The sequence below is a fragment of the Octodon degus genome, unplaced genomic scaffold (assembly GCF_000260255.1).
Source record: "Octodon degus isolate 3935 unplaced genomic scaffold, OctDeg1.0 scaffold00074, whole genome shotgun sequence".
Lineage (NCBI taxonomy): Eukaryota > Metazoa > Chordata > Mammalia > Rodentia > Octodontidae > Octodon > Octodon degus.
In genome coordinates, this window is record NW_004524650.1 from 8,258,856 (window position 1) to 8,282,279 (window position 23,424).

General features: G+C 39.6%; 1 protein-coding gene and 1 pseudogene across 6 annotated transcripts in view; both read left to right on the plus strand.

The window, feature by feature from the left end:
- The window catches only part of Evi5 (ecotropic viral integration site 5), a 253,121-nt gene that overhangs the window by 11,654 nt on the left and 218,043 nt on the right, over positions 1-23,424 (plus strand). The window lies entirely within an intron of this gene.
- On the plus strand, positions 1,590-19,431 carry LOC111817916 (annotated as a pseudogene).

A 23,424-nucleotide genomic window follows, 5' to 3' on the forward strand; every position in this document is an offset into this window, starting at 1 on the left:
ACTGGAATGGCAAATATATGACCAGCACTTCTAACAGTTTGGAGATAGAATATTGCACAAAGTTCTAGTATGTGGTGGACGTGGACAGTGTCCATGATGCTTACTGATGGCCAGGTGTCACTTGTGGAACTAAGCTACTGCTACTTCCTTGATATCCATCTTGTAGACCCAGGGTGCGGGGGAAGTCCACTTGTAGAGTATGCTGATGGAACTATTTTGCTGCTGTATACAAAAAAGTAATTGAAAGATTGCTGTTGTGCACCTCTTTTTCTGCTGTGTTTAATTGCTTGCCCTATTTGGTGGGTTCTTTCCAGTCTCATTCATAGAGTTATGGTCATTTTGATCCCTTTCTAGAATCCACTTGTTATGAAATAAAAAGGCATGCTATTGTCATTTGCTTACTATATCTTCTTTTTTTATAAAATAAAATTAGCATAGTTGTTATCTATTAAAGAATTCTTGTATTTTTGTTTTCAAAGTAAAGCATTTTGTTTCAAATATTAAAATTCATGGTCTATAAATTTAATGTCTTTCATGTTTTCAACTTTCTGAGCTATATTGTCTGATACGAGTGTGTCTAGATTTTTTTTTCATGTTTCAAAAACTTGAAATGTTTGGCTTATTAACTAAAATCGATATGTAGTATACTTGTATTTCTAAAAATTATAAAGCCAATAATGTTAGATCATTTACAATTATAATGACCTACCTATTCAGAGACTTTCAGAATGTTCTATTGTGGAGATAAACTTGATTCATTTGTCGGAAAATACGTGCACCTCGAACACGGTATGTTAGCTGAAATAAATCAGACTCACATGCTTAGAAATCACTTGCTTTCTCTTCTATGAGAGACCTCAAAGATGAATGAATGAAAGAACAAAATCAAAAGAAGAATGAAGAGAAATTAATATCAGTGGGTTGCTTCTGGGGGAGACAAAGTGTTCCAAAAGTAGATATATTTCTTTCTTTTTTCAGGCAGAAGTACAACTTTATTTTCAGCAGATCCAGCATTGGCAGTGTAGTCATAACTTTCTGATGTTAGTAAAAACAAAATTGGAGACTTGAAATTAAATCATGCAAACTTTTTGATACACTTGTCTTAAGAAATTAATGAAACGTTTCAAACCACTTAAGTGTCCAGATTCTCAGATGTTTGTAGTGTGAGTTTTGTTTAGTTGCGTGTATTTTTTTCCAGTGAACGTCTGGCACATGGCAGTCCTCAGACATGAGGTTATCCCTGCTGTATTGGCATAATCAGTGACTAGTACATTCAGCGTTTGAGAAAAGTAGATATATTTCTCAAAGCCTGTTTGGGAAAAAGCTTGGAAAATCAAAAATAAAGCGAACGTACCCCACCCATGCTGAGAAATTCTTGCTCAGAGTGGCAGGTTTGGAGACAAAGCCCCAATTATTTGAGGCTGAAAATTCAGTGAGTCAGAATCATAGGCTTTTTGGCTTGAAAGACACTTTCAACTAATCCAGTGTGAAAATATTTAAAAGAGAGAGAGAGAGAGAAATGCCAATTGTGCCTCGGCAATCCGAGTGGAGACGGACGGTACCTGGTGATGTGAAACACAAGCGAACCCATGGCGTGTGCTCAGACACAAAGGAGGACACGGGCGTGGTTTTCTAAACTTCGGAAGCGTTCGGATGGAGCCCGGGTAATAATGTGCAAAGAAGAGCCTCCCACAGCATGAGCGCTGTTTTTCCTTTCCCTAGCGGTAAAGACAGAACTTGCTGTCTGTTTCTAGCCACGAACAAAGGAAGCCCCACTTCGCTGTGCAGTATCCCACTCCAGGCTTCATTACGAAGAGCACCTGACACGGGAGGATGATTCCTCATACTCGCCTGAGGTAGCTGAGCAGCTGAAGACAGGACTGCAGGCCTTACATTTGCGCCAGAGCTTCACAGTACACATCATCATGTGTTCTCCTTTTCCTGAGCAGGAAACAATTGTGGTCATCGCTGTCCAAAAAAATCAATGACCTCATTTTCGTTAAATGTTTAATTTTATGACTGTGATTATGAACCACCTGACAGTGTGTCCAAGTGTCGCTGGGACACTGCATTTGTTCTCATGCTGACCATCTCGAGTGTCGCTCTGGCGGGGGTCATTTCAGCCAGGCAGTGCTTGTAATGAATACAGTTGATAAAAATTGTTGTTTGCATATTTCCTGTTATTTTATAAAAATTAACAAAATATGCAATTTATGATCATCTGTATTTAAATAATTATATTGGTAAGTGGTTATTTATTTATTTATTTTTGCCAGTTTATTTTTGCCTGGGGGCAGGGCTGGCACAGCATGTGGTGCTGGGGATCGAACCACAGTCCCTGCGCTTGCCTAGGCTTACCTAAGCTTGCCTAAGCAGATGCTTTAGACTGCTAAGCTATCTCGTTAGCCCAGTAAGTGGTTAATCTTGATTGTCAACTTTATTTATTTTAACTTTTATTCATTTATTTATTTATTTTTGCAATACCAGGGATCAAACTTGGGGTCTTGCACTTGCCAGGAAGGCACATATGCCGCTGAGCTATCTCCCTGGCCTCCATGTCAACTTTATTGTATTGAGAAATACCAAGGATATTAGTAAAGTGTACTACTGAGTGTGCCTGCAGACATAATCAGCAGGTAGGACAGCAATGATTTCAGGGGTGAAATCATCCCTGAAAGTGAACAGTACCATCTAACAGCTTGGGGGCCCAGACGGAGCAACAGCAGAGGTGGAGGAAGCCCCCTAGCACTGGGGCTCTCGCTTCCCGGCTACCATAAGGTAAGCAATGTTCCCTTACCGTGTCCTTCCACTATGAAAATGATCTGATGTCTCTGCCTTGCCTCAGGCCCGGATGCAGCCAGCCAATTGGACTAAAACTTTTGAGACCATGAGCCAAATGAATCTTTCCTTCTTTAAACTAGTTTTCTCAGGTATTTTGTCACAATGATAAGCTAACACAACTACAAGAAAAGCAGTGGAATCTGATGGGAAAACATCACCTAAAATTCTGGAAATGTTACTTTAACCTAAAAATATCTGGCAATACATCATGAGACCAAAGAGGCATAGGAAATTTCTATTGAAATACATCAACACACTTGAGTGTGAACCACATGGACACTTAAAGAACCTAGGATCTTTTGTTTTTTAATCAAAAATTTTCTTTATTCATTTGCAATGAATGAAGAATGATGAACATGTATTATATATTGCTCTGCTTTGAGTATGTGTATGCATACATCAATATATGAAATTTTTGATACTATAACCAGGAAAGGAATTCCTGGATCAAATGAAACTTCTATTTGTACTTTCTGAGATATCTGTCTGCTGATTATCATACTGGCTACACTTAACATTGATACCAACAATGTGGGAGGGCACTCTTAAAAATTTTAAAACCTTAATTTGCTTATGTCTCTGGAGGGTGGCTCAAAAACGTGTTATTACAACACTAATATTCATGTGTATTTTGAAACTGTTTCAGGCTAGCAATTTTTTAGATACTGTCTCATACTGACATGTAGACATAAACAGATATGCTGAAGAAGGATTTCAAAGTCTATTTCTTTGCATATACACCTGTACATAATACTAAATGCAATTCATGCATTGTTACGATGGTGATCATGAACTTTTGCAATACTTGTATGTTCCACTTGTTGCATGACATCAGTACTCAGTTTCTTACATTAAAACACTTTTGTATTCAGTCATGAGATTGTACATACTACAAGTATATATTTTTAAGGAGAATATTTGTGATTAAATGTGGAGATTAAGTAAACTTGAATACGGTCATGTTTCCCTGGCTGTAATATTTCTGTCCATTTATAGAATCTTTTTTTTTTTTTTTTTTTATTGCAGTAGAGTTTTATTACTCATTTCTGCTGTCTAGCCCTCAGATGTAGAATTCACATTTCCAAACATGAGTAAAGTTTTATGGCTGAGATTTACTTCATTCAACTTTGCTGTTCTTTAATAAGGGCATGCTTTTCCTGTAAGGAAATCCAACCAGTAAGGCTTGGGAAATCCAACCAATCAAAATGTGGCTCCATGGAAGCTTCCTGAGCTCAAGTGCGGCCTGGGCTGATGGAAAGTAAGAGGCATCTTAGGTATCACTGGAGGGTAAATATGTAGCATCTTCTTTCTAAAATGATAATAACAAGCACTCATAAATTAAATGCAGCAGACTCTGATTAGACCGAGGGGTCATTTATTCCTAGCAATGTTTTATAGCATTGATGTGTGTCTTTTTGTCTTCCACACTGATGAACTTCACAAGGAAAGAGCTCAATTTCGGGTTTAGGTTGTGGGAGGTGCATGAGATCAAGTTCAGCTGCAGCTCCCACTTGGGCATGTCCATGTCTACAGGAACAGCTGCGCAGAGAGGGCCAACTGAAGGGGTGCGGGTGCTGTCTCGTGCTATCCAAACACACACCCAGGGCTCGGGGCTGTCCACGCAGAGCCAACACTTCAGGAAGTTAAACCACCCATGAGCTTGTCACCTTAAGTAAAGGGCAGCTATATACTTAGATTTCTCTGATAATTTTTGTACTCTTCTTCAACTTCCTGGCTACCCAAGACTCTTCCTATAGCAGCCATGTTCCTAAAAGTTTCCTTCATCACATCTCTGTAGAGCCTCTTTTGAGGTGGATCAAGCAAAGTCCACTCCTCCACAGTGAAGTTCACAGCCACATCCTCAAAGGTCACTGTCTCCATTTCGTGGCTTCAGGGTGTCACGGAGTCCTTCCCACGCAGCGTGCAGCCAGCAGAAGTCACAGAAGGTGGCTTAGACACTGAAGGCGCTGGGCTCTCTGCAGTACCTTCCAGGCACAAACTTTGGTGCCATGACAGCGTAAGAGATTGTTAAGATTTATAATAAGCATAAATTTATTGGAAAATTGCAAAGAAGGAAAAAGAAATTTGTGTTAGTTTTGCTCTAGTACTGCAAAAGTTATAGTCAGTGTGTGATAAATGCTTAAGTTAAGGTGGAAAAGACATTGAACTGTGGATTTGATATTATCTGAAGTTTCAGGTATCCACTAGAGGTTCTGGGACTATAATCCCTGTGGATAAGGAAGCACTTCTGCTTTTGTCTGGCTCCCAGTGTTCTGAGAGCTGGTTAGAGAAAGTGGGCTGTTGGTGAGGGAGCTGCTTTTCATCAAAAACACTGAGTCTTGTTCTACTCTTCTTGAGTCTAGAGTCTTACCAGGTCAGTGTTTCTGAGAATAAATTGAGAGGGTAGCATTGGCAAAAGTGGGACCTTAGTCTAACTGCACCTTTGGTAGACTTGAAATCTCTTTCCTTCTCTTTAGCCCTGTACCTTTCTACCCAATACTTGGAGAGTCTCAGATCCTGAGCCTCTCTGGGGTTCTGTAAGCCCAGTCAGCCTGCTGGATTATATTTCTTTTTGTAGGCTGATAGGTTTAGGTATTTCTCTTCTAGCTAGTCACTTATTTCTCCATTTCTTTTCTTATTCCTTGGAAGCTTTATCTTCTCTTATCTTTTTGAGGATGTTAAAGATAATTTCTCCTCCTTGTCCCCTCCCTGCCTTTTCTTCCTTCCTTTTTTTTTTTTTTTTGCATAGTTTGTTCCTCATTAGTAGAGATGGGTGCTCCTCAGAAGCTGGCTGACAATTCTTTGGTGTTTATGGTTAAGAGTGGATGACTATCAGCTAATTGGAGACTCTGAGTTGGTAAGATTTTCTGATTTTACTTTCTTTCTTTTTAAATTTTTTTCTTTTCTTTTTTTTAATGGTCAGCTCAGCCCACCCTGGGGGTGGGGCTGGCATGGCATGTGGTGCTGGGGATCGAACTAAGGTCCCTGAATGCTTGCCTAAGCAGGTGCTTTAGACCACTGAGCTATCTCGCCAGCCCTGATTTTACTTTCATTGTATAATCTAGAAATTAAAACAGTGCTTTTCTTTTCTTTTTTTTTTTTGGAACCGGGGGTTAAACTCAAGTCCTTGTGCTTGCCAGGGAAGCGCTTATTCCATTGAGCCATCTCCCCGGCCCAGCAGTGCTTTTCAACATTGGTTACATGTTAGAATTACATGGAGAAATTTAGTATCTCTGCTGCTGCTAGACCAAAAACACTACATCTGAATCTTTAGGGGTAGGATCTAACAATATTTTATTTTTATTTTTTTGAAACAGGGTCTCACTATGTTGCCCAGATTGGCCTTAAACTCACACTATCATCATGTGTCAGCCTTTTGAGTACTAAGATTGTAGGCGCGTACCACCATGCCCTGGTCCCTTCCTGTCTTTTCTAGGTCTCTACTCCTTGCCCAGAGGAGACCACTGTTCTGATTTGTATCTCCTTAGATAAACATTGTGTTTTTTGTTTTTTTTTTTTTTAAGCTTCCCTAGTGATTCCAGGGTATGGCCAAGATTAAACTCATTGGTCTGGGTTGACTGTTTGAGAGTATCTATAGTGTAGTTGTCTTTCCTTTTGATCTGGTCAGATTTCCCAGACATTTTGGTTTTCTGCGTGAAGAGTTGAGATGTAGCTACTGATAATCTGTGAGCTCAGGAAAAGAATATTTCATGTTCAGGGTCACATAATTTGTCCTTTGTTAAGATACTTTTGTCCTCCATTATGTATGGTTTACCTCTTGAGATAAACCTCCAGTCGGCTGTGCCCTCCCTTGTTCTGGCAGTTCCTGAACCTTCAGAGGATTCTGTGGTGTATAACGGGTTTGTTCTCAGTTATCAGCGCTACTGGTTTAGATTTTTTTTTTTTTTTTTCTTTTGGCCATTCTGGAATTAAACCCATGGCCTGATCCATGTTGAGGGGAGTACTCCACCATTCAGCTACCTACCCACCCTGAATTTGGCTATCTTTGAGTCAGCCTTCTATCTTCCAAAATTTTATTTTCTCTTTTTTCCATTTTCTCTGTCCTTACAGTTTGTGTCTTAAAAACTTACCAAAACACCAATAAAACATTCTTTATTCTTGTTTTAGTAGTTTAGAAAGTGAGCAAAATTAGATGTGTGTGTTGATTCTGCATCTCAATGTCACTGTTTACTGTCTGCTTTCCATTATACAAAAATATGTTGTCTTCATCCTCCATGGTTGTCTCCTTATGGGATTATGCCTATTTCATTTATTTATTTATTTTTTTCCTGGTCTTTTTGAGATGAGGTTTTAACTGTGAAGTTCAGGCTACCTTGTACTAACTGTGTAGTCCAAGTTGGCCTTAAACTCGCAGTGAACCTCCTGAATCAGCCTCCTGAGTGCTGAGATTATAGGCATGCACCACCATGCCTGACTTGAAATTTTTTATTTTTATTTGTTTCAGTTCTAGGGATTGAACCAGAGCCTCATACATGCTAAGTAAGTGCTCTACAATGGAACTACATTCCTGGGCCTTTAAAATTTTTTATTTTGAGGCAGGATCTCACTAAGTTGCTCAGACTGACCTTGAATTTGTGATCTTTTTGTTTCAAGTCCCCAACTTCAAGGCCTGGAATTACTGATAGGTGCAACCAAACCAGCTAAATTTTCCCTCCCTTCCCTCTCCTCTTCTCTGCCCTCCCCTCCCCTTTCTTTTTCTTTAGACAGGATCTTGCATTATAGTTCAGCTTGGCTTTGAACTCACCATCGGGCCCAGGCTGGGCTCAAATTTGGAGATGTCTTTCTGCCTCAGCTCCTGCTGGGATTATAGGTGTCTGCCACCATACCTGGTACCAGCTAAATTTCTTTATAATTGTGCACAGAGTTCCAGGATGGATCATACCTAATTATTGGGTCAAGTTGCCATTTCATTAGATGTCCCAGAATTCTTTATTGTAGTACACAGTATCCCAGAATTTTGAACTTAGGCCCTTGTGCTTGCCAGGCAAGTACTTATTCTACTGAGCCATCTCCCCAACCCAGCATATGGTATTAAGTGACCATACAAAGACAATGTGGGCTCAGTGTTTGTTAATTGTTCATTGTCCTCTTCAAGCCCTCACTACAGAACTTCTGAAAAGCATCTGGAAAACTGGTTAAACTGACTATTATCTTAAAAAAAACAAACCAACTCTTTATTCTAAACTATTAAGAAGCATTGAAAAAAAATAAAGAAGCATTGACTGTGATTTTCTTTCCTTCTTTCTTTCTTGTTTTTAAAAGACAGGGTCTTGCAGGGCCTGCAAGATAGCTCAGTGGACTAAGTGCCTGCTTGGCAAGCGCAGGTACCAGGGTTCCAACCCCGGCACCACATGGCATGTTGGCCTCTCCCTGGGGCTAGCTGAGCTAGCCATTGAGACCAGGTGTGGTGGTACACATCTGTAATCCCAGTGCTGGGGAGACTGAAAACAGGAGGATCACTGTGAGTCAAATCTGCATAGTGAGACCCTGTACCAAGTACATAAAAAAATTAAAAAAACCCCAAGGTCTTTCTGTACAGTTAATTTTGGCCCAGGTTTGTAATCCCAAGTGCTGGGATTATGTGTACCTGCCTATTAAAGTATGCAGTGTTAAATAAGTCTTTTTTTTTTTTTTTTTTTTTTGCATGAACAATACTTAATTTGGATCCTTAGTTCATGGTATTTTTGTCTATTCAAGGTGGTTTACAGGGTATGACCTAGCAATAGATATACTGAATGGCATATGCACTATCTTTTGATACTGAATAATATAAAATGGGTCTCGTTTCATTATTTTATTCTCATGAATTTAGGACAGGGTCTACAGGATGTACAGGCTCTCACTACATAGATCAGACCCGTACGGATTCTCCTGTTTTCAGCCTCTGAAGTGCTGGGATTACAGGTGCCACTATGCCGTTTTAGTCACCCTCTCAGGGTGCCCTGGGAGCGGGGCCAGCACGGCAGGCCAGGGGTCGAACCCGGGCTGCTATGCTCTGCTGAAGCAGGCCCGTTAGTCTGCTGAGCTATCTGGCCAGCCAATTAACCTATATTTTAATAATTGAATTTATATTGTTCAAATGTTTTCAAAATCTAAATGAAGGCCAGTTCATCAAGGTAATGACATACTGTGTCTAGTACAATTTTGGACATCTTAAAATGTTAGGTAATCAGCATTACCAGTTGGTAATTCTGGTTTTATTGAAGCTAGGAGTGTGGCTAATATTATTTCTTACAAGTTATGGATCAAGGGCGTTTCTTTTCTTTTCCTTTTTCTTTTTCTTTTTTTTGGTCTCAGAGTAGGTGCTGAATGAGAAAACTTCCTGGCAAACTTCTGCTCCGCTGCCACCCCATTCCCTAACAGCGTCTTGCCATGTAGTCCAGATTAGCTTTGAATTTCCTTTGTAGTCTAAACTGTTCTGCAATTTGGGTTCTTCCTGTCCAACCCTCCCAAAGGCTGGGATTACAAGCATGTGCTGTGATTTCCACAGTAGTTATACCTGTGTATGTATATTCCTGCCATTAATGAAGAAGTGCTGCTTCTTTCCCTGAAGCCCTGCCAAGCATTTGTTATTGTTTGGTTTCTTATTGATAGCCACTCTTTCTGGAGTAATACGGAATGTCAGTGTTTGTATTTCTTTAGTGGCTGGCAATGTTGGACATCTTTTTATGTTCTCTTTTGGCTATTTATATTACTTCTTAAAAGTGTTTATTCATTTGAGCTTTCCAGTTTTTGATTGAGTCATTTTACTTTGGAAGGTCTAATTTTTTTTAGTGTATTTAGTACAGGGTCTACAGGATCTCACTACGTAGATTGAACTCTTAGTGATTCTCTTGTTTTCAGCCTTTCAAGTGCTGGGATTATAGGTGCCATCTCAGCGCACACCCAGGGTGGGACTGGCACAGCATGCTGGGGATTGAACACTAGCTCTGGGGATTGAACTCTGCCGAAGCAGGTGCTTTAGTCTGCTGAGCTATCTGGCCTGCCCAGGAAGGTCTAATTTTTCTGAGTTCTTTGTATATTTTAGATTCAGTCCTAGGTCCAAAGAATAGCTGCCAAATTTTTGTAGATTGTAGATTATCTGTAGATTCTTTTTACTATGTAGGTTATTTCCTTTGCTATGTAGAAGCAAATATATATATATATATCGATATATATCTATATCTATATCTATATCTATATGCCTGGAGTAGTCTCTGTGTCTTCTGTTTCCTTGATCCATGTCTGCTGTTTTTGTGCTGGTACCATGCAGTTTTACTCCTTGTAGCTTTGTAATATAACTTGAAACCTGGAGTTGCGATATTTTTGCTTTGTTCTTCTTATCCAGGATTACTTTTGGTATTTTGTTTCCATATGAATTCTAGAATTGTTTTCTCTAGCTCTATGAGGAATGCTGTTGATATTTGATTGGGATTGCATTAAATGTGCGTATCAGCTTTGAAAGGATGGCCATTTTGTTTGTATTGTTTCTGCCTATCTAGAAATAGGAATCTCTTCTCTCTTTTTTTTTTTTTTTGAGACAGGACTTGCAACATAGTTTAGTCCGGCCCAGGAGTCACTTATGCAGCTTAGGCTGGTTTTGAACTCACAGTGTTCTTTCTGCTTCAGTCTCCTGAATGCTGGGATGGCATGTGCCACCATACCAAGCTTCCATTTTCTGATGTTTTCTTTGTTCTTTTCTAGAATACTATAATTTTCATTGTAGAGGTCTTTCACTTCCTTGATTAGGTTAGTTTTGAAGCACTTCATTTTTTCTTTTTGTCGTTTTTTGAGACAGGGTCTCATTATGCAGTTCAGGTTGGCTTTGAGCTTATTTTGTAGCCCACACTGATCTTTTTTTTTTTTTTTTTTTTTTTTTTTTTTTTGCGGTACTGGGGATTGAACTCAGGATCCTGCGCTTGCCAGACAAGCACTTATTCTACTGAGCTATCTCCCTGGCCCCGCCCACACTGATCTTGAGTTTGAAATGATCCTCCTTCCTCAGCCTCCCAAGTGGTAAGATTCCAGGCGTGAGCTACCTTGCCTGGCTTCATTTTTCTTGATATTATCATAAATGGTTATTTTTTCCTAATTTCTTTCTCAGTGAGTTAATTTTTGGTGTACAAGAACACTGTTGGTATTTTTTGTTGATTTTTGTATCCTGCTACATTGTTGAATTTGGGTAAATCCATTTATTTGAAGGTTTGGTTCAACTCTGATATTTGTTGATTTTTTTTTTTTTTTTTGTCTAGTTGATCTATTTGTGGTAGTAGTAGAGGTCTCCTGTTAGACTTGTGTTATTTATTTATTAGACTTGTGTTATTTATGTGATTCTTTTTTAAACCTGCTCTTTTATGTTCAGCAGTGTTTGCTTATGAAGTTAGGTATACTAGTATTTGGTGCACATATGTTTATAATTATTGTCCCTTTCTGTTCAATTGTTGAAAGTTACCAACACATAGTGACTTTTTTTTCCCCATCTTCTGATTAGTGTTAGCTTGTAGTCTACTTTGTCTTCTTGTTTTCAAGGTCTTGTTGCATGGACTATTGTTTTTCATACTTTGATTTTTAGTCTATGAACTTTTTTGGTTAAATGTTTCTTGTGTATAGCATATTATTAGATTTTGTTTTCTGATCAATTATCAATCTGTGTCTTTTGGGGAATTATAGGAAGTTATTACTGAAAGATATGGATTTATTCCCATCATTGCATTATTTTCCTGTTACTGATTCTTTTTTCCCTTCTGCTTAACTGCTCATCCTGCCTGGTGTATTCATTCTGTTAGATGTTTTGGCATTATTCGCTTTGTTGTGTCTTCATAGGACATCCTTGAAAATTTTTTGTAGCACTGGTTTGGTGGTTATGAATTTTTAAGGTGCTCTTTTCATGGCAATATCTTATTTCTTCATCAGTCTTGAAAGGTAATTTTGCATTATAGTCGGTATTCTGGTATAACTCTTGTTTAAGTTCTTCCTTTTCAGAACTATTTTTGTCAGTGTAGATTAATGATATGGAATAATAAAAATTGTTTTGTATGCTGGTAAATGCAAATAATGTATTTCTGTTTCTCCTTGTTTTCTTTTTTTTTCATTTTTATTTATGTATTTGGTATAGGGTCTCACTATGTAACTTGGACTCATAGTGATCCTCCCTTTTTCAGTTTCCCCAGCGCTGGGATTATAGGTGTGTGTCACCACACCTGGACTTGTTTACAGCTCAGTGCACCCTGGGGATGGGGCCAGCACAGCATGTAGGACTGGGGATCGACACTTCTCCTTATTTTCAATAAAAACTCCTAATTCTCTCCTGTTACAGGATTTTGGGGTGGTATTGGAGTCTCCCTTTGAAGTTGTTTTCTAAGTCTTTTCTCTGCTGAGCTAGGGATTGGAAAGACAAGCATAAATGTTAGCAAAGTTTTATTGAAGGTAGGAAAAGAAGCAAGCGCTGCAGAGTGAGTTTGAGCCAAGTAAAAGTAGGAAAAATATTACACCCTTATAGCATAAGGATGGGCACCATACAAGAGAGACAAAAGAACAGTCCACTTTGAAGTTTTTAAAAAATTCAATATGGATTATCCTTTTTTGTATCACCTACTCCTCAAGCTGATGCCAGCTCTAGGCCAGCCTATTGAAAACCTGCTCATGTCCATGTGAGGGCTTGAGCCCCATGTGCAGGGCTCTAGGAGCTGTTCTGTTGATGTGACGTGGGATTTTGTAATTAACAGGTTATGCCTACTTTCCCAGCCAGCTTTACCATGCCCTAATCTCCTTGAAAAGACATATCCCTATAATTCTTTATGGGATGCTGAGGGAGTTCTCCATCTTTATATAACTATTTCCTGCCAAAAGGGGTTGTAGGCCCTGGCTGCTAGGAAGTATGAGCTCTCCAATTACTTTGGGGTATTGTGACTGGGTTGAAGAAAAGAAATCTGAGGATTATGAGAAGGAAGTTGAAAGGAGTTCCCAATGTGGTAGTTGTCTTCAACAGATGGGAGAAACCTATACTCTCTTCTAGATAGATGGGAATCTATGGACAGGATCATCAACGATATCTCTTTCTTGAGGACTACCCTAAATACTTTAGTTTCTGGACTTCTATGATAAAGGGTCATAAAAGTCTGAATATAAGGGATTTCATACCACCTTTTATGTTTGAAGCAGAAACCATTAACTAGAAATTTAGTCCCATAGTGGCCCATCCTGTATGTATGTCTCATCATATACTAGCTCATGTTGAACTCAAACTGTATTTCAATAATAGATGAGCTATTCCTTTTAAAATTGACTGGACCAAACCTTTCCCACTGATCAAGGGTTGAAGTAGGTAGAATTTGTGAGGTGTGAATCATGAAGTTTTCTATGGGTTGTCTTGGGACTATTCTCCTGACTGTGTCGCCAAGATATGTTCCTGGGTTTTGGAGTGTTGGAGTCTCCTTCTGGAGGTGGTTTCTAGGCTTTTTCAGTCCTGAGCAAAAAATCGATTGAGACAGGCACAAATAGTAGCTCTTTTATTAAAAGTAGAAAAGAAACAGGCTCTACAGACAAATTTGGGCTAAGTAAAAATAGGAAAAGAAGTAAGTACACCTTACAGTTTGAGGGTGAGCTACCATACAAGCAGAAACATAGTGTGACCTGTTTGTTATTTTGAGACAAGGTCCTGATACTCCTTTCAGGCTGGTATTGAACACATTGTGTAGTCTAGGCTAGGATTACAGGGTTGAGACACCATCCCTGGCTTGATTTTTATGTGGGGGAGAGATAAGGATGTAGTTTCAGTTTTCTGCATATGAGTGTCCAGTTTCTGCAGCACCAATTTTTAAAGACAGTATCTTTTGTCCAACGTGTTTTAGATTCTTTGTCTAGATCGCATGTAGTTGTGTGAATTTATTATATTAGCTTTTCTGTTGCCAGGACATAATACATTATACTCACAACCCAAAAAAGGAGGTTTAATTTGGCTCATGGTTTAGGAGATTTAGTCCATAATTGGCTGACTCCAAGGTGTAAGGACATGGTGGAAGAAAGCTGCTCAACTTGTGGCAGCCAAGAAGCAGAGATAGAGCTGGGGAAGGAGATATGGTTTCCAAAGGCATTACTTCCCCCAATCCCTAGTGACATACCTCTTTCAACTAGGCCTCACCTCCTAGCAGCACATTTTGCTCTGAATTCATCAGTAGATCAGTCTACTCATGAATATAGTGTCCCATGATCAAATCAGTTTTCTAAAGGTCCATCTCTGAATACATGAGATTTTAGGGGACATTCTAGATAGAAGCCATAACAGTTCTGCATCTGTTCTTTTTGGCCTATGCGTGTATTTTTGTGCTAGTGCCATATGTTTTTTTTTAAATTTTTTTAATTAGTACAAGGTCACAGGGTCACACTACAGAGATTGGACTTGTAGTAATCTTACTGCTTTTAGCCTCCCAAGCACTGGGATTACAGGTGGGCGCCACCATGCCCAGTTTCAATCGCAGTTTCAGCTGAGGCTAGCATGGCACATCCTGAATCACAGTCCCTGCTTTTAGCCTCCCAAGCACTGGGATTACAGGTGGGCGCCACCATGCCCAGTTTCAATCGCAGTTTCAGGCGAGGCTAGCATGGCACATCCTGAATCACAGTCCCTGTATCTGCCTAAGCAGGTGCTTTAAGCCACTGAGTTATCTGGCCAGTCCACCATACTGTTTTTGTTACTGTGGTTTTGTAGGATAATTTAAAATTAGAAATTGTGATACCTCTAGACTGGCTTTTTTTTTTTTGCTTTGGATTACTTTAGCTATTCTGTTTTTAAAAATTTTTTTTTATTTTAGGGAAGGGTCTGCAGGGTGTTCAGGGTCTCATTACTAGATTGGACTCGTAGTGATCTGCCTGTTTACAACCTCCCAAGAGCTGGGATTATAGGTGCGCACCACCAGGTCCAGTCTCAGTTGCCCTGTCAGCATGCCCTGGGGGCAGGTCTGGCAGGGTAGGCCTGGAGTGCTGGGATTATAAGTGTGCGACACCACACCCAGCCTACTTTGTAAAATTTTGAGACATAGTTTTGCTAAATTGTTCAGTTTGGGCTTGAATTGGCAGCTGTCCTGCCTCAACCTCCTGTAGTGCTGGGATTGTTGGTGAGTGCTGCCACATCCCTGAGGATCTTACTTGTTGACATTGTTTTAGCATGGTAATTAAAATGACATTTTTAATGACAGTAAAAATGTAATAACATGGTTTAACTTTGTACTGTAGGTTTATATGCATCTTGACTCTTGAGTCCCATGGCAATGATGTGTTTTTCTAATTTAATTGAATGTTGTTAGGTCTCTAGAGCATTAATGTAATTTTCTGATTCTAATATTTATATTTTCTTAGATACCATCCTTGTGCCTATTTTATAGCACTTCCTAGGCAAATAAATAGATATTTTTTCTTTCCTAAGCTATGTATTTAAATCCTTTATTCTTTGTTAAACAAAACAAGTTCTGTATGATGTCTTTACTAGTACCCTAAGCTTTTACTTTTCTGGGTTTTTTTTAATCATTGTTATATATTTTAATTTTGTTTCATGAGCTATAGTTACTGTAATTATATAATAAACCACTATAAAAACTTAGTTGCTTCAAGTAATTTTTGGTAAGGGCATGTCTTCTGTGGATCAGGAATTTGTTTTTTAAAAATATTATTTTTAAATTATTTTTTTCTTTATTTATTTGGTACCGGGTCTCACTGTGCAGCTCAGACTCATAGTGATCCTCTGTCTCAGCCTCCCCAGCCCTGGGATTACAGGTGTGTGCCACTATACCCAGTTCCCATGCTGGCACGGCATGCCCAGGATTCCAGGGCTGGGCATGGCATATGGTACTAGGGATTGAACCTGGTTCCTTGCACTCACCAGGTAGGCACATAGACTGCTGAGCTGTCTCCCTGGCCCTGAACAACTTCAATATATTTGGAATGTGGACAGAATACTATGAAGAAGGTGGCTTGTGCTGCGCTTATGGTCTCAACTAGAAAGTCTCAGACACAGAGGTTGACCCTAGCTGGGTTCTAGAGTCTTTTGAAAGTATATTTACATTTATGTCTGTTGGTTGATGCTGGCACCTGAATGGAACTACTAGCCAGAATAAATGCTTCTACTTCCACTCTCCATGTGGCTTCTTTTTTGTTTGTTTGAGACTGGTTTTCATTGTATAGTTCAAGTTGGCCTTCCTGCACTATATAATAGTCCAGACTGTCCTTGAATTTGTGACATTCCTTCCATCTCAGCTTCTTGAATATTGGGATTATACGTGGCTCCATGTGGTTTCTGTGTGCGTGATTTTGGTGTTTTTTTTTTTTTTTTTGCAGAACTGGGGATTGAACTCAGGCCCTTGTGCTTGTCAGGGGAGTGCTTATTCCATATGGGTCTTACTTATTTACTGCTGGGCATTGAGCCCAAGACCTGCACATGGCCAGCAAATACTCTTGTCACTGAGGTACATTATCGGCCTTCAATTGAGGATATTTTTTTTTCTCTGAATTTTTATTTGGGGGCCTGGGGAGATAGCTCAGTAGAATAAGCGCTTGCCTGGCAAGCACAGGGTCCTGAGTTCAATCCCCGGTACCACAAAAAAACAAAACAAAACAAAACAAAAAAAAAAACAACTTTGTTTGATACAGGGTCTCACTGTGCAGCTCATACTTCTAGTGATCCTCCTGTCTCAGCCTTCCCAGTGCTGGGATATAGATTTGGTTTTGGTGGCTGGCATGGTGTGCCTGGGGTTCTGGGGCTGGCGTGGTATGTGGTACCAGAGATTGAACCTGTTTCTTTGTGCTTGCCAGGCAGGTAGGTGCTTAGACCACCGAGCTGTCTCCCTACCTCAATTTGGGTTCTTAATAGCATTGTGACTGAGTTTAAAGAGTGGACTTAATATCACTGGTGTATGCTATTGGTTCAGTCTGAAAAATTTCTGCCTGAACCTTTTTTTTTTTTTTTTTGGGATATGGCACCATTTAGTGGAAAGATGTAGGACAGGGACACATGGCTATTTTCTGTGTTGCATTGTCTCCTTTGTAAAGAACTGTTGAAGCCCTGAGCCTCAGAATGGGTCTTATTTGGAAGTATGATTGTAGCAGAGAATTTATTTATGTATGTATTTATTGTCTTTTTTTTTGTCTTTTTGAAATAGGGTCTCACTAGGCAGTTCAGGCTGGCCATGAGCTCACTTTGTAGCCTAGACTGGTCTCAAACTCTCAGTGATTCTCCTGCCTCAGCCTCCTGAGTGCTGGTTTACAGGCATGTACCACCAATCCCGGCCCTATTGCAGAGAATTTAGAGAAGACAAAAATCCCCAAGAGGAGAATGCCACATGCAGTGGAAGCAAAGATTGAAGGCATTGAAAGGTTGCATCTGTATACCAGGCATGGACAGTGATTGTAACAAACCACCAAAAGATAAGCAAGAAAAGATTCTCCTATAGGTTTTATGGAGAGAACAATCTTGCTGACACCTTGATGTTCAAAATCTGCATTTAGGACAATGAAACAGTGTATTTCCAAGGTTTTAAGCTTTCTGGTTTGTAGTGTCTTGTTATGGCGGCCCTAGGAAACTAATATAAGCTGTCTTTGGAAAATGGTCTACTATGGATGTGTTGTTAAAATTTGATAGCTTTTTTACTTTTTACTGGGTTTCATCTTGGTCCCTGGTCTTCTTGGACCAGGACCACCAAGGTCCTTTGGAGATTCTCACTCCACATCCCATTTTTTACTGGGCCACCAAGTTCATGTGGAGATTCTCAGCTGTCTCTGATATGCTTCAGGGAGTCTGGTGGACCATGGTGCAGTACATTGGGCTGAGGTGGTGACTGAAGCTGTGGTGGGCATGATGGGGGAGCTAGAGTGTGCTGTATGCCCTGACAAACATTTGCACTGACAAACACCAGAACCTACAGCACGATCTAAGTGTTTGGCTAGATTGGGTCCTCAGCCAGTGGTGGTCATTGTGGGGCATGCTAAGGTCACTAAGGCTAAGAAGTGCAGGAAGAATTCCCCCAATACAAGCAGTAGCATGGCCTCTTCAGGGGTCGGGCACAAGCCTACTTCAGTCTCTGGGCTAGGTGAAGCTTCATTATTGGGAGGAAGTAGAGGCTGAGGATGTAGTCATTGTGGACACCTGGCAGGACAGTGTGGTGCTGCAGATTTCTGATGTCAGGTACAAGGTGGAACATAATTTCTCCACCTTCACAGAGCTGCACTTGCCTCACTACATCGTGATAGGCTTTTTGCTGTGCCCCAAACTTAGCTTTGGCTTTGAGGAACCCATTTCTTCTATTGATATAAGGAAGCCAAGCCTGGGGCTGTGGAACCTGGTGTCCTCTTCATTATCTTCTTATCTGTTTTGTATTTAAGAATCAGGTCTGTAGTTTGTCTGCACCTCAGTGCTGACATTGGGCGATGGTTCAAGCTTCATTGTGTTCCAGGCAGTGGGCAGCACTTTGAGCAGAGCCTAGATTGGAAAGTGTGTGCCTGATAGAAGCTTGGACTGGTACCTACATTTTGACCACAACAACTGTACATCAAGAAAGTGACAGGGAGCACTCATCTGCATTGTTTTCTTCCTGGTAGATACCTATTACCAGACTGAATTCTTACAAACTGTGCTGTATCTCTACTATGCCCCCTACATCCTGCAGCTTACCACTGCCAGAGCCTTCTCTAGAAGGAACTCACCAGCTATAATGCTTTTGGCAGGAGATTGATCTCACAGAGTTTTCACATAGCTTAGTATTTTAATTAGAGAGTGTGTTTCAAATCCAGCAGCATGAAGGTTTGGCTATTTTCTACCAAAATTAAAGTTCAGGCTCCTAGATGTTTCTTTCTAGGAAGCCCTAGAGTCTGACCCACTTCATAAGGAATTGCTAGAGAGCTGGGCATGATGGCGCACGCCTGTAATCCCAGCACTCAGGAAGCTGAGGCAGGAGGATTGTTGCTGTATGGGCCACAAAGTGAGCTCAAGGCCATCCTGAACTACCCTGCCTCAAAAAAACAAACCAAACCAAACCTGCTAGACAAACTAGTTTTGTATCCACTGGCTCAAGAGAGGATTCTCCAGAGATGTATCCTGCAGATTTAAATTCTTTAGTCTACAAAGGACTCTCCTAAAAAGATACGTGTTGCTAATATCCATCTCCACTGGTATCTGAAAGATGCATACATTTGTCTCATAAAGATGGCAGTAGCCATGACATTAAAATATATCCTGGTTTTAGATTATCCCTTATATTTTGTGGGTTTTTTTTTTTTAATAGAACACATGGTCAGGATTGTATCAGTTTATCATCAATGGCAACATTCCAGAGGATCATGAAGATTGGACTTTCAATGGGAAGAGGAAAGATGCAACATTATTCAAGCATTTATTCAAACTGAAAAGGGCTTGTGGTAAACCTGCTTACACAGATGGTGGCTTTCATGGAAGTCTAGATTGTATTGTTATTGATTTAAATGCTTTAGACATTGAACTGGGTATTTCTTTACCTAGTCATGAAGAGGTTAATCACCCACTAGACCTTACTTAACATTTCCCCCTCTGATCACGTAGCACATGTGTGTGATTTAAAATGGAGGTAGATTTCTGTTTAATGCAATTTGTTTAAAATCTGAAAAGGAAGTTGCTTTGTAGAAAACTTAACGTAACCTTCCAAGAGGAAATCTAGACACTAATGTAAAAGCTTACATTTGTTTCCTACTGCAGTGATAATGAACCTTTTAGAGCTTTCCATACATCCAGCTGTGACACATGGGTTCACTACCACTGCCCTAGTACTTATGTTCCAGATGTCTCCATTACAAGACTATTCATAATATTTGCATTGGATAGTTTCTTTACTTCTCCTGCATAAAACTTAGAGAGAATATAAATATAAATATATATTACTAGCCAGAAGAAAAAAAAAGTTTTTCTTCCACTTGTGCACTTGCTTGTTTTGCTCATTTATACCTTTTTTATGTAAACAACAGACTTTTATTAGCCATCATTCTAGTTTAAATGTTAATTATTTTGTTTAATGAGTATGATATTTTAACACATTCCTACCAGTTAAAACCACCAGGGCTATATGCATTATTGCCCCCTTTAGGTAACTTGTACCACTGGTTGTAGAAGCATGGGATAGTTATCCATGTACCACCAGCAGTTCAGGCCATCCAGCAGTGCAACATGTAGATTATGGACCCATTATGAACATGTTCAAAAATTATGGTTAGCATATATAGCTACAGAGGAAAATTATGATTAGTATATATAAGTACAGAGGAAAATTATGGTTAGTATATATAGCTGCAGAGGAAAATTAGAATAGGACATTTATTCATTGAGATGTGTTATTTTAAAAATTAAAATTAATCAGAAATCATGAAGAAAGTATTGAGTGCCTAGTGGTCACCTTTTTTTTTTCCATCATATCAAGATTCATGAAAAGTGTGATTTTTCTTTGATCACTTATATTCTTTTGTGGTGACAAGATTTATGAAGTAATGATTTTATATCTTAAGGAATTGAGAGGCAGTATAATGGTTAATGTAACAATGTAAGTATGGTATGGCAGCAAATGGCATTATGGAGTTTATTACATGATAACATGAAGTATCTGAAGGTAAGCACAGTTTTTAATGTAAAAATATTAATATAAACAAAAAGTACCAAAGAACAGGGAGGAAGGTATGACTAAGCAGTTATAGATATCTCAAAGAATGAGTGCTGTTTGGAAACAGCATATTTCTTAGACAAAGTTTTGCAGTAAAGTGTGATAAAAGGATTACTGGCTAGATAAGATTGGAATATATAGGGTTGAGGAGATAGCTCAGTAGAATAAGTGCTTGCCTGGCAAGCACAAAGGCTTGAGTTCAATCCCCAGTTCTGGAAAAAAAATTAGAAAAAAAAAATACACACACACACACACACACACACACACACACACACACACACACATTTACTACAGTGTCTACGGGGGCTTACTACACAGACTGGACTCAGTGATTTTCCTGTTTTTCAGACTCCCAAACGCTGGAATTATAGGTGCGCGCCACCACACCCAGTCTCGATCACAGTCTCAGCATGCTTCAGGGGTGGGGCTGGCACAGCAGGCCGAGGGTTGACCCTGGCCCCTGCGTCTGCCTAAGTAGGTGCTTTAATCTGCTGAGTTATCTGGCCAGCCATAGATTTGTTTTAGATAGTGTATAATAATACAGTAATGTTTCTAAGAAGTTGTATAATAAAAAATAACTCAACCTGTAAGGGTTTACTACATAGCTGGAAAAACTTCTATAAGGCGCCTAGACTTTTTTTTTTGGTACTGGGAATGGAACTCCGGACTGTGTACTTGCCAGGCAGGTGCTGTGCCACTGAGCTATATCCGTGGCTCTCCAAACATCGTTTTAAGTGAAAAGATCTATTTACCAGAATGTGAAGGAAATGCCCATGGGCTAGAAATAGAGCCAGAAAATGGAAACTACCAGATGATCATCAGACTTGCTGTCTCTTTTTTTTCCCTTTGTGGCTATGTGTCTCAGTAACTTTTCTTTTGTTGCCAGGACAAAATACCTGACATCCAAAATTAAGGAAAGAAAGGTTTATTTAGCTCTCAGTTTGTGAAAGTTTTAGTTCATACTCAGCTGGCTCCAAGGCAGACTGGCACATAGCAGAGGGCAGCAGTTTTTGGTGGTGGAAAACAGCAAAGAGCAAAGGGAGGAGCCATAGTAGCAGTAGCAGCAAAGACAAGTCTCTCTCCCTTCCTTATATTTCCTTTGGCTATCTGCCCCAGGGGAGGTGTAACACTCATACCCATAATCCCAGCAGCATTTACACCCATAATTCCAGAATCGGATCATGAATTAATCACAAATTCTAGAAGCCACCCCATGACTACATGAGGCTTGGGGGGAACACTTAGACACAAAACATAACAGTAAGGTTTATTTAGCTCACAGTTTGTGGAGGTTTTAATTCATAATCAGCTAACTCCAAGACAGAGTGGCACATGGAAGGGTGCAACAGTTCATGGTGGTGGAGAACCGCAAAACAGCAAGAGCAAAAAGGGAGGAGCAGAGGACAGGTAGAGAGCAAGCCTCTCTCCCTTTTTTATATTGCATTCAGGCTATCTGCCCCAGGCTGGTGTAGTATTCATGCCCATAACCCCAGCAGCATTCATACCGATCATACCAGCATTGCATCATGATTGCATGAGGCTTTGGGGGGGGGGGAACATTTATACGTAAACCATAACAGTATGTGAGTATGTGGATGTGTGTAGACATTTTTGGATGTTTTTAAATAATCAAAATAAATTTGACTTGACTATATGAATTTCATTTTCATTTTCTTTGAGATAAGGTCCAAATATGTAGTCCTGGCTGACCTTGAACTTACTAGGTAGCCCAGCCTGGCCTCAAATCTGTGGGATCCTCCTATCTGAGTCTCCTGAGTGCTAGGTTTACAGATGTCCACCACCACACTTGGCTGCTTGAATTTCAGACAGCAGACTTGAGAAAAAATTTATAGGGAGTAAAGATAACAAAAAGGTCACCTCTCCAAGAAGAATTATAGTTCTGTCTTCGTGTCTCTTAATCAGATTTGACTTGAAATCTACTTTGTCTGCAAATAGAGGGACTATTCCTTCTTTTTTCTGGGTGCCTGTCACCTTGAGTTTTGTTTTCTGTTCTTTGACTTTCAGTCTGTGAATTTCTTTTTGAATTAAATATGTTTCTTGTATGCAGCATATTGTTGGATTTTCCTTCTTTATTCCTTCTTGATCCATTCTTCATCCATCCTCTTGATCCAGTGTGTTTCTTTTGATTGGTAAGTTGAGATCATTTACATTGATGGTTATAATCAATATGTGTGGACTTTTCATGTTATTTTCCTGTTTTGGGTTCCTTTTTATCTTGCCTCTGTTTAATGGCTTCCCTTGCCTAGTGGATTCATTCTGTTGAGGTTCATGGAATTATAGTTCTTGTTATCGCTTTGTAAAAATGTCCTTCAGAACATTTTAGAGTGCTAGTTTGTTGTTCATGAATTTCCTCAGGTATCCTTTGTCATGGAATATCTTATTTCTCCATCAATTTTGAAAGATTGTTTTTCAGTGTAAATCAATCTGTGTTGGAGGTTGTTTTCTTTTAAGATTTGAAATGCTTAAAAAAAAAAATCTTTCTGAACTTTTGGGGGCCTGCCCGTCAGCTCAGTTGTTTAAGTGCCTGCTTAAGTGAAGGCAGTCAGCCTCAGGATACTGTTCGATCCCCAGATCCTCATGCCTTACCAGACCTGCCCTTAAGGCATCCTGAGCCAGCACCCCCCCCAAAAAAATCCTTCTGAAATATTTTAAGCTGTCTTTGATTTGAGAGTTCGTGTTAATTATCTGCTGTGATTCTGAAGGGCTTTCCTTTATAGGCTCTTTGCTTCTTTTCTCTAACAGCTTTTAATATTTTGTTATCTTTTAAGCAAATGAAGTTAAAAATCTGTTCTTGTGTTGAATTTCTGAAATCTTTAATAGTGTATGGCTTGGTGTAGATTTTTAAAAAAATCATAGCTAATTGGAATTCTTTTTTTTCCTTCCTGTATTTAGGGCA